General features: G+C 32.5%; 1 long non-coding RNA gene across 4 annotated transcripts; it reads left to right on the forward strand.

Annotated features, from left to right (window-relative positions):
• Positions 1-205: 205 nt before the first annotated feature.
• LOC123549826 (uncharacterized) lies at positions 206-11133 on the forward strand. Of its 4 annotated transcripts, XR_006686094.2 has the most exons (6): positions 206-269; positions 1964-2036; positions 2373-2652; positions 4123-4259; positions 8904-8990; positions 9503-11133. It is a non-coding gene; the product is annotated as an uncharacterized LOC123549826 (long non-coding RNA). The 4 variants fall into 4 exon arrangements; XR_008371243.1 differs by lacking the exon at positions 4123-4259; XR_008371242.1 differs by lacking the exons at positions 4123-4259; positions 9503-11133 and having other exon boundaries at positions 8904-9162.
• Positions 11134-15262: the final 4129 nt, after the last annotated feature.

A 15262-nucleotide genomic window follows, 5' to 3' on the forward strand; every position in this document is an offset into this window, starting at 1 on the left:
CCCGGGTTCGAGCCCTGGATTAACTGCAAATTTTTCTTACTCTGACATTCGAACAAGTTGTCCGATTGGTTCAAACAAAAATAGATTTGCGAAAATAAAAATAGCAATCTTGGAAATCCAAAATATACAGAAGACGAATGTGAATGGGTCGTTCTCAGATCTTCGTTTAGAAGATCAAGTACTTTAGTCAGATTGGTGTCGCGCACTAAACTGTTTACGTATGCACCGGTTAACAAAATCGATGTGTTCCGGCACTCGCAGTCAGAAAGGTAAGTTTTATTTTTCAAAATATTCTGTTAAGTACTATTGTCAACGTATAAACACATGTTCAGTCCAAACTTACGATATCAAAGATTGAATTTAACCCGGATTTTTTAGCGAAGCCATTTGAAATCATTGATTTTAAAGGTGTGTAGTTCTGTTCTGTCATTCTCTATTCATGACTTGTGTTTACACGAATCTTCAAAATGTGCATATTTATGTGGGTTTCATTGGTGAACCAGTGGCGCATGGAAGCTAAATATACTGTTAATGGCAGTTGATAAGTGGGAATGGTCAATTATTTATGTTAGTCAAAATGTTAGTTTGACAGACGACAACAACAACAACTCGTTATAGTTTGTTTCAAGACATTCGGTTAACAGCTACACGATAGCAAACTAGAACAACAACAACAACAACGACATCTAGAAATACGCATCCAAAAGATTTGTTTAAGCCTTTTTATAAAATGAAAACAACCGAATTTCGCAAAATATTATACCATGAGTTTATACGAGTACATACTAGAGAAGAAAACGTACAACGTGTACGGTATATACCGGAGAGACAGCACGGCCATTAGGTGGCAATAAACAGTTTTTTTGCAGTCCCAAAACAAGTCGTGGCGCCCCAAATAACCCAACCGGTCTGTAACTGTAACGAAGCACACCTGAAAAAGGAAACATACATTTTTTGATTCACAATGACTGACTTCATTGAAAACATAGTCAAACAAATTTCCATCTGTCATCTTGGGTATAACTAAGGCTGGACCTCTGTTGAAAATGGCCGCGAAATCTGGTGACAAAAACACACAAAAATGTCAAACTTCAAAAATCCATAGGAAATTCCCTGAAAATGATAGAATCATTTAGTTTACTGCTCCAGAATTCCAAGACACACCAGAATCTGAAAATGTGTTCAAAAGTATGTGCCATCCGTACCGTTTTTGAGCTATTTACAATCTACTGAGGCCCCTGTCAAATGAGCGTCTGTTTTCCTGACTAGCTGAAAAAAGACATAGTTTCGCATTCACCGCCATTTCTCAGCAGGTACTCGCTATACAGCATTGACTGGCTGAACAATTAATTTTCAATGTCCTCTGATTCTAATGATTTACAGATAACTTTCATTCATTATTATTTACATGACCAATAATCTACCCAATTTTCTAACTTACCTTATATTTCTGATTTTGACCCTGGCCAATTCGACTGCAGGGCTGGAAACTGTTTACTGCCTCCTTAGAAGGCTTTGACGAAACGAAACGAAACGAAGAAAATAGAATAATAGAATCATTTTGATTTTGTTCGATGATACAAACTGGAGCATATTATGATCTGTTTGTTGGATGATTTTAACATAATGTTTAACTGAAAATTGTTATATGATACTAGAAAAGCGTATTGCAGTTTTTCCTTGAGTACCTATACTTTCGGATAAAATTATTTCGGATGTAATATTTGGCTACTGTAGTATTATGTTTTTTCTTATGTTTAAAAAAATGAGACATGCTGGGCAGTTTTCCTGATTTTATTTTGTTATAAGTTATACATTAAAATAATGTATGTGTCATTAGGATAAAATAGAGCTGCATTTGGAGCTAGAGTCTCCGAAAGGAGGTACATCAGATAGATACACAATGGAGTGTTTCATATGATAAATTACGTTTTAATTTTATTAATTACTTTGTATATTTCAGAAGCTGTGTGTTCACTGTTGGCACATTGAATGATTGACAGCATTGGATAAATAATGCTCTATTGGATAAATACGTAAGAAAATAACATTTTAATATTTAAGGCAAATGATTTATACATTTGAAAGGATATGTAAATTCAAACTATTTTAAATAATTTATAAATGACTGCCTCCTTTGTAAAACAAGATTTTATTTTTATTTTGAAACTGATTGTTACTGTTATACTCAACAGTTAATACAAGAGAATAAAAAATACATGTGATATCAATGTCTATTTGCGTTTGACCTACTTTTAAACTGCCAGTTTACTAACTTAAATATGGACGTTAAAAAAATTAAAACGGTGGATAGATAGTTTTAGGTAATAAGGGTCTTAAGTTTTAGATATGAAGATAAAACTATATTTAAGGTAAAGTACATTGGACAGCTGAGATTGTGGTGTGGACAGCTGAGATAGTGTTTTGGACAGCTGAGATTGTGACTTGAACAGCTGAGATTGTGGTGTGGACAGCTGAGATTGGTGTGGACAGCTGAGATTGTGGTGTTGACATCTGAAATTGTGATTTGGACAGCTGAGATTGTGCTGTGGACAGCTAAAATTGTGGTGTGGACTACTGATATTGTGGTGTTGACAACATATTGTGGTGTGCACATGTGATATTGTGGTGTGATGGTTTAAAGTAGCAAAGGTATAAAGCATGTATTATATTATTACATTTCATTATACAGTCGAGACTGCCTTAACGACCCCCTGAATTTAGTGACTCCCTGTCATATGCGACCCTATTTTATGCTCCGGACGCAATTTACTATTAAAAGAGTCTGAATTAAGCAACCCCCTGCCTTACGCGACAAGCGACTGTGAAATCAGGCTCCCAAATCGATATTTAGACCGTTTTCAGCGACTTTGAGACGCTCCCTCGCAAGACTTTACACGATAGAGTTACCGTTCTTTATCTCGCGTGAAGTTGTTTGAGACGAGAACTTATTTTGTTTACAAAAAATGGCTGATGAAAAACATAAAAAAGAACTGTTTTGACATTAGAACAGCGTGTTACGGCACTTGAATTGCTCGATTAGGGAAAACCAGCGTATAAAGTCGCTGAAGAATTCAGAGTCGGTGCATAAATTAACTTTATTCCTGGTGAAACAAAAATATGGCGGTATTTAACAGGAAACGACGAAGTAAACACAGATTAAAGATGCAGTCAATAATCGAATAAATGTCAATGAACAATTAGTACACAAAAATATAAATATCATAAATCTCATGAGCAGTGTGTAAATAGTTCAAATGGAACATTTATATTTTACTGCTCTCCTTTATTTTCTTGCCAGATCATGAGCTTAAATTTGTTTTATCAACATCATACGAATGATGCAAATTATTTGAAATTTATATTTTATCAATATGCAATTAAAGAAATAGTATTTAATCATTTTCCACTCCTACCTTAAAAGAGGCCAATATATAAGTATCCGATATTCATGTACTTTAATTGGAAAAATATATGAAACCAGCGTCATCCTGTTAAGTGAGACTGTTTTAAGAGACTCCCTGTCATATGTGACCTTTTTCGCTGCTTCCCAAAGTCGGTCTCTTAAAACAGTCTCGACTGTAGTTTGACTATACAAAGGAGAGCTTTTATACTTACCCTGAATTTAACAACACTTAAATCTTCTGCAAAGTACTCTGAGTTCTGTTAAAGTCACCGATGTCAATTGACTCAGTTGTAATGATTATTTGAAAATTGAATATTTAAAAATAGCTTTTACTTACTCCAGAAACAACAGTGTTAAACATTCCTGTCTGATGTCTCTCATATGACAAAACTATCTTTTAAAGGTAAATTTCAAAATTTAGTACTGTACGTTTCAAGAGTAGAATTATTAACTGAAAATGAAATATATGGCTAACCAAATAAAATGCCAAAGATCTAAAACAAATGAATATTCCATACTAATTATGTTAAGAAAGGATAACTAATAATTTAATTAAATATGTACACAATGTCAGTTTCAGTACATTTGGTTTTTAAGTCCACATGTGCTAACTTATACAGGGACATTTTTTTTTCAATCTGAATAAATTATAGGATAGATTGTTTTAGATAAGAAGGGTGTTAGGTTTTAGGTATGTAGATAAAACTTTATTTCAGGTAAAGAACGTTTGACAGCTTAGATTGTGGTGTGGACAGCTGATATTGTGGTGTGGACAGCTGAGATTATCATGTGGACTACTTATATTGTGGCTTGTAGAGCTGATATTGTGGTGTGATGGTTTAAAGTACTAAAGGTATTAAGCATGTATTATATTATTACATTTCATTATAGTTTGACTATACAAAGAAGAGCTTTTATACTCAGTTACTCACCCTGACTTCAACAACACTTAAATCTTATAAAAAGTACTCAGAGTTCTGTACAAGTCACCAATGTAATTTGACTCAGTCATAGTACTTATTTGATAATTAATTATTTAAAGACATGACACAGGAATAAGCAGTAACCTGAACCTGAAACAACAGTGTTAAACTTTTCTGTTTGATATTATAAACTGATAAGACAGATTATCATGTAAAGGTAAATTTAAAATAGAGCAATAGAATTAAGTGCAATTTAAATATAAGGCTGACTCAAGAGAATGATAAAGATCTGAAACAAATCAATTTTGTATACTAATTTTGTTAAGAAAGGATAGCAATCAAAACAATTTACAGTGTCGTTTCAGTATAGCTGGTTTTTAAGTCTACAACTGTTGTATATTGACAACATTAACAAAATCATATGTATTACATATATAGAATTATGTAAAAAGATTGTATTCATGTTAATAAGTTGAAACATATATGGGAAATTCAATTTTAAAACCTGTATTAGTGATATGATAAAACTATTGGAAATTAAATACTTTGAATAACTACAAATTTCTAGTTGTAGAACTAAAAAAAAATGTTACATTGTAATTAAGTTGCCCAGGACAAAGTTTACAAATAAATTTTATTTGTGTTGTCTTCCTGACAACTCTGATCAAACACACAAATGCACCATGATGACAACAAAAATATTTTATTTATTAAAAATGTTTCCAAATATTGAAATGTATGCTGTCATTTTAGTGATACACATAATTTATAGCACAAATGACATCTAGTATACAGGCCATGCATGGCAACCTGATATTCCTTTTATGATTTTAAAAAGAAATATCTGATTTATATAAAACCATTGCAAGTCTTGTTCTGGTGAAGGTAACTTCTTCCAATTTTCAGATTTGAATGTTTATTTTTGACTTTTTTTTCTTCAAAATTTGGTATTTTTAATTTAGAATGTTTTGCCACTAATGCAGGTTATGAAATTACTCATGTCTAATTCTTCAGTTGTGAAAAGTAATATTAATTATCACAAAGTAAAATGGTGAAAAGTGTGAGAAATGAAAAACTGATCCTTATGCTAGTGAGATAATTTATAAAACAGTAAAGAAAATGAGATAGATATGCATATTAGAATTAAGAAAGATATTTTGTTTGACTTTAATACAGCTTTTGAGGTACATTAAAAAACTTTTGAATTGCCAAAATGCCTGTGTCATACCAAGAGGTGCTAAATATCTTTATAAAATCAAACAAGGATTGTGCTAAAGTTCATGAAATTATTTGCTCAAAATTTGGAATTCAACCAGAAAAAGTACATGCAAAGAGCCTCTATGGCAAATTGAAAAGGGCTTTAATAAAAGCTAATAGATTGAAGAATTCAACACAGGAGGTGGAATATACCAGATTTCTTACATCATTCTTCAAACTACCTGAGAGTTGTGCACTTAAAAAAGATACTGAAGAAACCAAGAGGAAAGAAAGTTCTGAAAAAATGAAAACAATATTTGAACAAAATATAAAGATCAGAAAACTTACAAGTGATGTAATGCTGCTTAGACAAAGACTAAAATCAATAAATTTGTCAAGGCTTAATCAAAGAATTAAGAGGCAGTCATTAAGGATCAGAACACAAAACATCCTTATAAGTAAATAAATAAAGGAGCTGAAGAAGATGTTGAAAAGAAATCAGTCGACTAAGTCTACACAGTGTTACACTTTTAAATTTGAACTACAAGAAATAAAGGAAAAAATTGATGAATTAAACGAAGAAAATGAAAAAAATACCAGAAAAACATCTGAATCAGGAGTATTTGATTGTAGGACTGAAAGCACAGGCAAGCCCTATAAGGACATTGTAAGGGAAGTATATTATGATTTAATAAGTTTGAATGTAGGAGTAAATAACATTGAGAAAGTTATTTCAAAAGTGTTAAAATTAGTAAATGTTAAAACAAGCAATCTTCCATCTGAAAGGACAGTCAGAAATTTTCAAACTGAGTTGGGCATTTTAACCAAACATCAGTTGAGTGAAGTTATAACAGTAGTGAAAACTTAACAATGCATCGGGATGCGACCACTAAAAAGGGAAGACATTTCTATGGGGTAGAGATATATGGGAAGGAACAGACTTATACAGCAGCGTTAAGAGAAGTGCCTGATGCAAAAGCTGAGACATATGTTTATGTAATCAGTGATTTACATTCGGAAATTAATCAAGTCAATAATGAATCAGATTGCCCAGTTTATTTTCAAAAAGTAAAGAATTCTATGACAGATAGATGTGCAACAGAAGAAAAAGTAAACAAGATAATACAAACGGAAAACAATATGAAAATAAATTCTTACAGGTGTTCTGTTCATCCTGTGTTACAATTTCAAGACATTTGTGAAAAAGAAATCATTGTAATAGAAAAAGAAAATTGTGAAAATCTTAAGAAAGATATATCTACTGGAAATGTAATAAAGAGTACATCAAAGCTTTTTTTTCAAAGATGGTACAGGGGATCCAAAATTGGCAACACCTTACATTAAAAGTAAGGGATTTGAGAAAGTACCTATTGAAAATTTTAGAGGTAATCGCTTCAACACCTTTTTTTACAATGCTTTAGGTATCTTTTTACTTAGAGTACACATCATTGATTATCTCCAACAAACAAAGACTTCACAGAATTTCATTCAGAAGATAATTGTTGAAGGATTAAACAATAAGTTAATCATTAACATGCTCTGTGCTTTAGCTATAATTTACAAAGTGATAACAGAACCTTACATGAAAATGACAATGAGGAATGACTATAGTACTTTACAAATGGCTTCATTTTATCAAAGGTTGATTGATGTTTTATGTATCGGAGTAAATGATCCAAGGAGTATCATTATGAACAAAGTGAAAATAGAAGTTGGACCGCAAACGGAAAGTGATATACACATTTCAGATGAAATCCTTTCAGTAGCATCAGACAATGCTTTCATAGAAAATGTTGTCAAGAGATTTTCAAAAGTTTTAATTAACAAGTGTAAAAAGACCTTTGCAGATTACATTGAAGGTGGCAAATTTCAAAACCCTTCAGAAAATGTTATTAAAGAATCTGAATTTTGTCCACAAAATAATATTACAGTTGAAAGGCTTATGGCAAAATTGGATTCAGGACTCAATAAGGCACCTAATATTAATATAGAAAATTTAGAATCAAGAATAATTTATCAAAATAATAATACAGGACTGTGGATTGAAAGAAAAGATCAACATGAAAAATTCAAAATCATATCAAAAGCAAGAATGAAAAGAACTCAAGTTCAGAAAATAAATAATGATAAAAGAAAAGAAATAAATGAGACCTCTATTATAACAATTAATGAAAGAAAAAGAAAAAAATTGAAAGTGAAGAAAGAAAAAGTGCAAAGGCATTAAAACTACAAGAAGACATAAGTGTACATGGGATTGCAAATTGTGAAAAAGAAATAGAACAGAAATTAAATAACATGTCAAACAAAAAAGGAGAAACTTAATTATCTAAAAACACAAATCAACAATTTAAAGAATTCTATATTTCTGAATAATAAAACTTTAACACAATTTAGCAAGGCTAGAAAAGTGCTAGGTGTTGAGGAACTGAAAATCAATTTATTACATCTCTTAAAGAAGAAGGAATTACAATCACAAATATCTGACCCTCTGGAATGTGTAGGAAAAGGAATTTATCATATTTGGACAGAAGAAAATGGAAATGATAAGTCATATTCAGGGAAAATTCTGTCTTCCGACAAAGGAGAATTTAAGGTGATTTTGGCAATTCAGAAATTTATTAACTAATTGCATGTGTTCGTTTAATTTCACTGACAACAATGAAAGACAATGATAGAGGTTCCTTTATTTTTATCTTTATGCAATTAAACCTGTCATTACAAGTCAGGTAAAAGAGAGAAAACTGATTAGTACATTTGGCCAAATTACAAAGACAAAATTAAAAGCTGCTTAATGAAGATTTACTATGCTATTGCACAGATTTGATTGCATAGAAGGGCACAAACAATGCTATACTGATGAGCGATACTTTTTTTTAAACAAAGTTGTCATTTTCCCCTTAATTTTCATCTTTTTGTGTACATGTTCTTTGAATGGTAGAAGGCTTATAATAAGAACTTGGATACCACTCATCTGTTAAGTTTTCAATGAACATGATTGTATGAATTCACCTCACTATTAACTTAAAAAAAACTCTTTTTTCAATAACATTATGCACATTTGGTATTAAGATATTATACTGACAGATATAAACACAGATAATGTTTAGACTCACTTCCCTTCGGACAATGGTTTAATTCTGATGTTGTTTTTAATGGATAAAGATTCTAATCAAATTTTGAGATGTATCAGACATTTGTTTTTTTACTGTAAAATAGTAACAGTTTATGTATTTCTTCACCTCAATACCCAATACAATGAATTCAAATAAGTTTTTATCAGTTAATTATATTTCTAGTAAAACTGAGTAATGAATAACCATTCAGATGCTGAATATATCTTTATATGTGCATCTTATAATGTCTCATTTATTTTTCAGATTAAATATGAAGATCATAGTGTGTTTGATGTAAGCATTGACGAGGTGTGTGAGGACCTGAGAAATGGCACGCTTCAGTTCATATAGGTATCGTATAAGGGTTATAAGTTGACATTCGGATAACTTAGATAAGCAAGGAAACATCAACAATCCTCAATAGCTACCAGTAAATGTATGACAATAAAGTAGCCAGTGTGTTTTAATAACATTATATCATTTATCTGCAAAAGTAACATAATAAAACCAAAATTTATGCGTATTAAATAAATTATTTGAGCCGCGCTGTGAGAAAACCATCATAGTGGCTTTGCGACCAACATGGATCCAGACCAGACTGCGCATTCGCGAAGTCTGGTCAGGATCCATGATGTTTGCTTTCAAAGCCTATTGCAATTAGAGAAACTGTTAGCGAACAGCATGGATCCTGCCTGACCAGACTGTGCGGATGCGCAGGCTGGTCTGGATCCATGCTGGTCGCTAACGCATTATGTTCGTTTTATCGTGGTGCGGTTCATTTATAGAAAATCAATTTTTGTTAATTATTTTTGTATATATTTGGTGTTTATTTATTTAGTAAATGTTAATATATTCAATTTCAGATTTATTCCTTACTACCTTCCTGTCAACTATATCTTCCACAGCATGATTCAATCTAGTCTCAATCATTGACTCTGGTTACCTCACTAGATGGTCCGTCCACAGAGTCACAAGCAACAGATACTAAAACTCGTCAAAGTACATGTACTTCAGTCTTCCAGAGGATATTGTTAACAATGATGATTTGATGTCAAAAAGAAAATGTATTTGAATAGCTATATTTCTCTTGTGTCACTTGGGTGTCAAAGATCATTTTAGAGATTGTCCGGGCTGTAACTTTGCAACGCATAAACGGGCTTAAATGTTTGCCTCAGCTAGACAGTGTTGTGTTGAACTCACAGTCCTTTTGACCGCTGGCGGGCTCGACATGTTTCCTGTGGGCATTTAGTTTATATTGCATATACTTCAAATAGATACACATTTTAGAATACCGGTAGATAACCAAATAAGAAAGAAAACATTATTTTATTTGGAAAATTTTAACTTCAACTTTCACTGTTATATTATTATATAATCACTTATGATGAGTATGAATGCAATATAGACACTGTAGACAATTAATCCCGCATTTTTGTTCATATGAACATACAATATCTTGTTATCTATTATTGTCAATCATTGGTATGTAAGATTTTTGCCATAGGTTTGAATAGCTGACAAGCATGGTAGAAATTATTATAAACCATTAACGGGCTAAATGTCTATAATTAACTTGTCCATCTTTCAGTATGGACAGTATCATTAAATGAAAGGGATGGCCACCAAAACATACTGACTGAATGCAAACAGTGAAGATCTTGATCAGGCTATACGGATGTGCAGGCTGATCATGATCTACACTGTTCACAAAGGCAGAATCAATCGTGTCCAGCATGATAAGGGTTAAATCCGTTGTTTTTACTGCCTTCTTTTTTGGCTCATTATTGTACAAGTACATATACAGCATTGCTTTTCTTACCATGTAATAATGCATATGATTGGTTTTCAAAATAACGAAGCTCTTTCTCCTCTCTCACCATACTTTAAATAAGTTCAGTTTTAGAAAGTGTTTTTGGGCAAATTATATTCAAATCAATGTAGTCAATGAATGTGTGCAGTTTCAGGTGAATGGCTCAAGCAGTTTTATATCAAATTATATAGTTAATTTTGTCCCCTGTGCATCCTAGAAAGTGTGACATTTTCTATGAAGGGAAGTTTTCAACTGTGTTTTATTTTTTCTAACCAAGCATTATTGTAACAGCTTTAATTTTTTATGTAAGTCAAACTCTGCACATTTAAAGGAAAATACTTTTTTTCATAAACTACATTTTATTCTTACCAATGTTTCAAATCTTGTGATGGAACCCCCTTCACAAATAAATATGAAAAAAATACTAAATTTAAATGTTGGTCACTTAAATTTCATAACCCTATTGCTTTTCTTATGTCCTAATGTTTTACAAGATCTTAATATTTTCAGCTATGAAGATACAATTAATATGATTTTTTGTTTGATAAATCAATTTAGCAGAACCTTGATGAATGTCTATACACCCCAAAATGTTCCCTTTGCACCATTTTAGTTGTTAAGTGTCAGATATAATTTGAGCCGCGCCTTGAGAAAACCAACATGGTGGCTTTACGACCAATATAGATCCAGACCAGCCTGCGCATCCACACAGTCTGGTCAGGATACATGTTGTTCGCTAACAGTTTCTCTAATTGCAGTAGGCTTTGAAAGCAAACAGCATGGATTCTGACCTGACTGAGCGGATGTGCAGGCTGGTCTGGATGCATGTGATCCCAAAGCCACTATGTTGGTTTTCTCAAGGCGTGGCTCATTTTATTTTTAGAATAGAATGTTATTTTACTTTACTTTTTCCTTGAGAGGGAGTTACAATGGATATTAAAGCAGCTTTTGACTTCACATGTAAAAGATTGTTAAACATTCACAAAGCCAAAGCTGTGCATCCTTTTTTAACATTCTCACGTGAGGAAGCCATCCAGCTGGCTTACGGAAGGTCGGTGGTTCTACCCAGGTGCCCGCTCGTGATGAAATATGCACGGAGGGGCACCTGGGGTCTTCCTCCACCATTAAAGCTGGAAAGTCGCCATATGACCTAAAAATTGTGTCGGTGCGACAATAAACCCAACAAAATAAATAAATAAATTTTTTAACATTCATAAATTACCTTAGCATTACAGTAATATGTACTAGCAGTTCTATATTCTGAGCAATGTGTACACAATGGTTAGGCAATACTTAACGATTTAGAATTATGTAAGAAACCCTGGAAAATTTATAATTCATTCTTTGCTTTTTTGCCAAAGTTGTTGAGTTTCAAGTTAAAAAGTTACTAATACTACTTCTTAAGCTGTTAATTTAACCTCCATATGTTAATGGCCGCTAGTGAATATTGTGTAGTTGAAAGAATTTTGATTACTACTGATTTATTGTATAAATATTTTTGGCTGCAATTTGTCCCCTGTGTATCTTCTCAGTAACATTATAAAGTATGTATGTATTTTACTATTCCACAACATACATCATGTGCCCTGACTGCCATATTTGGTTAAATCAAGTTTTTATTGTTTTAATCATCGTTTATTTTAAGATTTACACTGATATTGAATATTTTTACTGAATTCTGTGTATGACAGAATATTTATGCTGAACCCTTTATATAACATAAGGTTTTATACTGTATTCTGTATATAGCAACATTATTTGTTTGTAAACTTTATTGCACATAAAATATCAAAAGCATTAAAATGTTTTAAGCTGTCAAAACTTGCTTTTAACTATTCCATTTCTATATTCAAACACAAAAATTGACTATAGCAAAACCAAGAGGTCATTTGGGTTAAAATTATGTTAAGGTTACTTCCCTTTGCAAAAAAAACTGTAAAGCAAGCTAGAGTTGCAGTTCTTTCTTAATCACAGGAATGTTTTGTTAGAAGATAATTTGCAATAAAATATTAATTCAATTATGATAGATTGTAAATATATTTTGCTGTTTTAAGTATACTGAAGGACTTCCAAACATATTTCTATATTTTCTAATCTTTAATTCTGCAGTTGAAAAAATATTGTTCTATCTCTATAAATTATTCATACTTTGAAACTTCAAGGTACATGTACTTATTACTATTAAATAATACAGTTATATTTGTTAGCTGTATTTGGCTGTTTTTCTGATAGAAAAACTCTTTAAATTTAAGTTTCGGTCCTGGTTCGCCTGCTGCGCGACTGTTTACTGATATATTTTATTCAATCTTAGATTAATATTTAATGTTAGGGCTTCCCTTAAATAAAAGAGCCCACCCGCTTAGCTCAATATGGAGAGCGCAGATCTACGGATCGCGGGGTCGCGAGTTCGAGTCCTGGGCGAGGCGTATGTTCTCCGTGGCGATTTGATAAAAGACATTGTGTCTCAAATCATTCGTCCTATACCGCTGATTCATGTAATTGAAACTGAAACTGAATAATTTGATTAAACGCCTATTTTTATACAATGATATATTCAATGGCGTTGTACATAATAATAATAATTAATATTAAAACAATATTAATAATGACAATAATAATAATAACAGCTTTATTGTAACAGACAGTCATGACCGCACCCCTCCCTTGAGGCCATTGTACCCCTATTGCGAATACTAGTGCTTAAAGCATCACATGGTTCGCTCAGACGAGCTGCATATAGAGGTTCAAACCACCCGGTTAATGATGCTATCATATACTATTTAAGAAAGAGATACTATACACTACCCAACCCGTAGAGCCTTGCCAACAAGTGCGTTTAATTAAACAAACCTTGGAAATATAAATGTTGAAATGTACCACCTTTTACAAAAAATTAAGAACTATCAACAGCTGTTTTCGCAAAATAAACAGTTATCAAATAATTTAAAACAATTCCGCGAAATCTCTGAAAAACAGTGTCGTAAGATTTTTTTGGAATATGTCAAGTGGTTTATTTTGTGTAGTTCTAACGGCAGATCATTCCAAAGTTTTGGACCAATAGTACAGAAACTTCTATCATTGAATGTTTTGCACTTGTTGTATGGAACAACATAACGACATTCAGAATTTTCAGACGATCTCAAACCTTGTCTACTAGGAATATACTCTAAGCAATTCTGTTAAATACAGAGGTGCTCTGTCAGTGTGACAGCTATATATGAAAGAAAGTATCTTGAATTCAATTCTTGCTTTCACCGGTAACCAATGTAAGTGATACAATGCTTGTTTAGAACTGTCAAATTTCCTCCTGTCTAAGGATTCATGTGGAGAAGTTGGCAATTACTTGTGGAGAACGGGTTTGTACTGGTACAGAACCCAGGGACACTGATTAGGTTAACTGTCCGCCGTTACATAACTGAAATACTGTTGAAAAACGGCGTTAAACCAAAAAACAAACATACAAACTTAAAGAAAAGTTATTTGAATTCGAAGGAACGTTGTTTGTAGTTTTTTTAACTTAGGAGTATTTCAACTTGGGAGCTACCAGCCTTTTAACTTGGGCGCTACCAGCCTTTTATAGGGCGCTACCAGCCTTGTCTTGGGGGCTACCGGCCTATAGGGTCGCGGCCTGGCCCTAGTATTGTCCACATATTGTATTCTCAATAATGATTAACAATATAGAATTGTATTTGGAGGACTTAGACCTCTGACTGTAGGCCCTTGGTATTGGTCTATTTATTTGCCAGTTACCCCACCCATGTACAGAACCGCGGGGGCACTACAATATTATAAATGGGGCAAAATTTGCTGTTTTATCAGGCAGTTATCATTCGGGACAGCCGTGCTCTTGGCGACGCCACCCGTTGAAATATTGCATATTGTGTTTAGGCAAAGATAGAAACATTTTTAAAATCCTCTACTGTAATACATTTGTATATCCGCCACTCGTTCACACCCTATCTCACAGTTTACTTACTCGTGGTACATCACTTGAAAATAAACATAATTTTATCAAAATTTCATAACGTTATGTTGCAACTGATAAAACAATACCGGTAGTCAGGCGTGGATAGATTTATTTGAAACTCAACTTGAAAAACTCGACCTGCTAAACTTAGAAGCGCATATCCTAGGAGACTTCAACATTAATTACTTGCCGGAAAATAAGTATGAAAACTTCACAAATAAAAAATGGCAGAATGTAATGATGAAATTTGGTCTTAATCAATTTATTAAGATCCCAACACGAGTAACAAAACTAAGTTCTACTATCATTGATCATATATATACTACACGGTGTGAATATGTAAGTGAAATATTGGTGCCAAACTACAATATTAGTGATCATTGCCCAATATGTTTCACGAGATCGATGAATCAGACTAATAGTCAGATAGTCACAAAACAATAACGTACAGGTCTTTCAAAAATTTTGATGAAGCCAGTTTTCGGGACGACTTATCAACTGCACCATTTTACTTAACAGAAACATTCTCTGACCCAAATAAATCATAACATTTTCTTTATTCTATTTTAAACAACATCCTGATTAAACATGCACCTATGAAAACGAAAAGGATAAAACGCGACATACAACCTTCGTGGTTTACAGAAGATATTAAAAAAAGTAATTGTTCAACGGGATAATCTACATAAGGTTAAAAAAATTTATGAATACAAGATTTTGCGAAACAAAATTGCATCCATGATAAAGAAAAGTGAAAAGAATATATATAACATTGCAATAAAAAAAAATAAAAGTCCAAGCTATTTGTGGAAAAATATAAGAAATATATCAAATAACAATACAGAA

This window comes from Mercenaria mercenaria, chromosome 6, assembly GCF_021730395.1.
Source record: "Mercenaria mercenaria strain notata chromosome 6, MADL_Memer_1, whole genome shotgun sequence".
In the NCBI taxonomy this organism is placed as follows: Eukaryota; Metazoa; Mollusca; class Bivalvia; order Venerida; family Veneridae; genus Mercenaria; species Mercenaria mercenaria.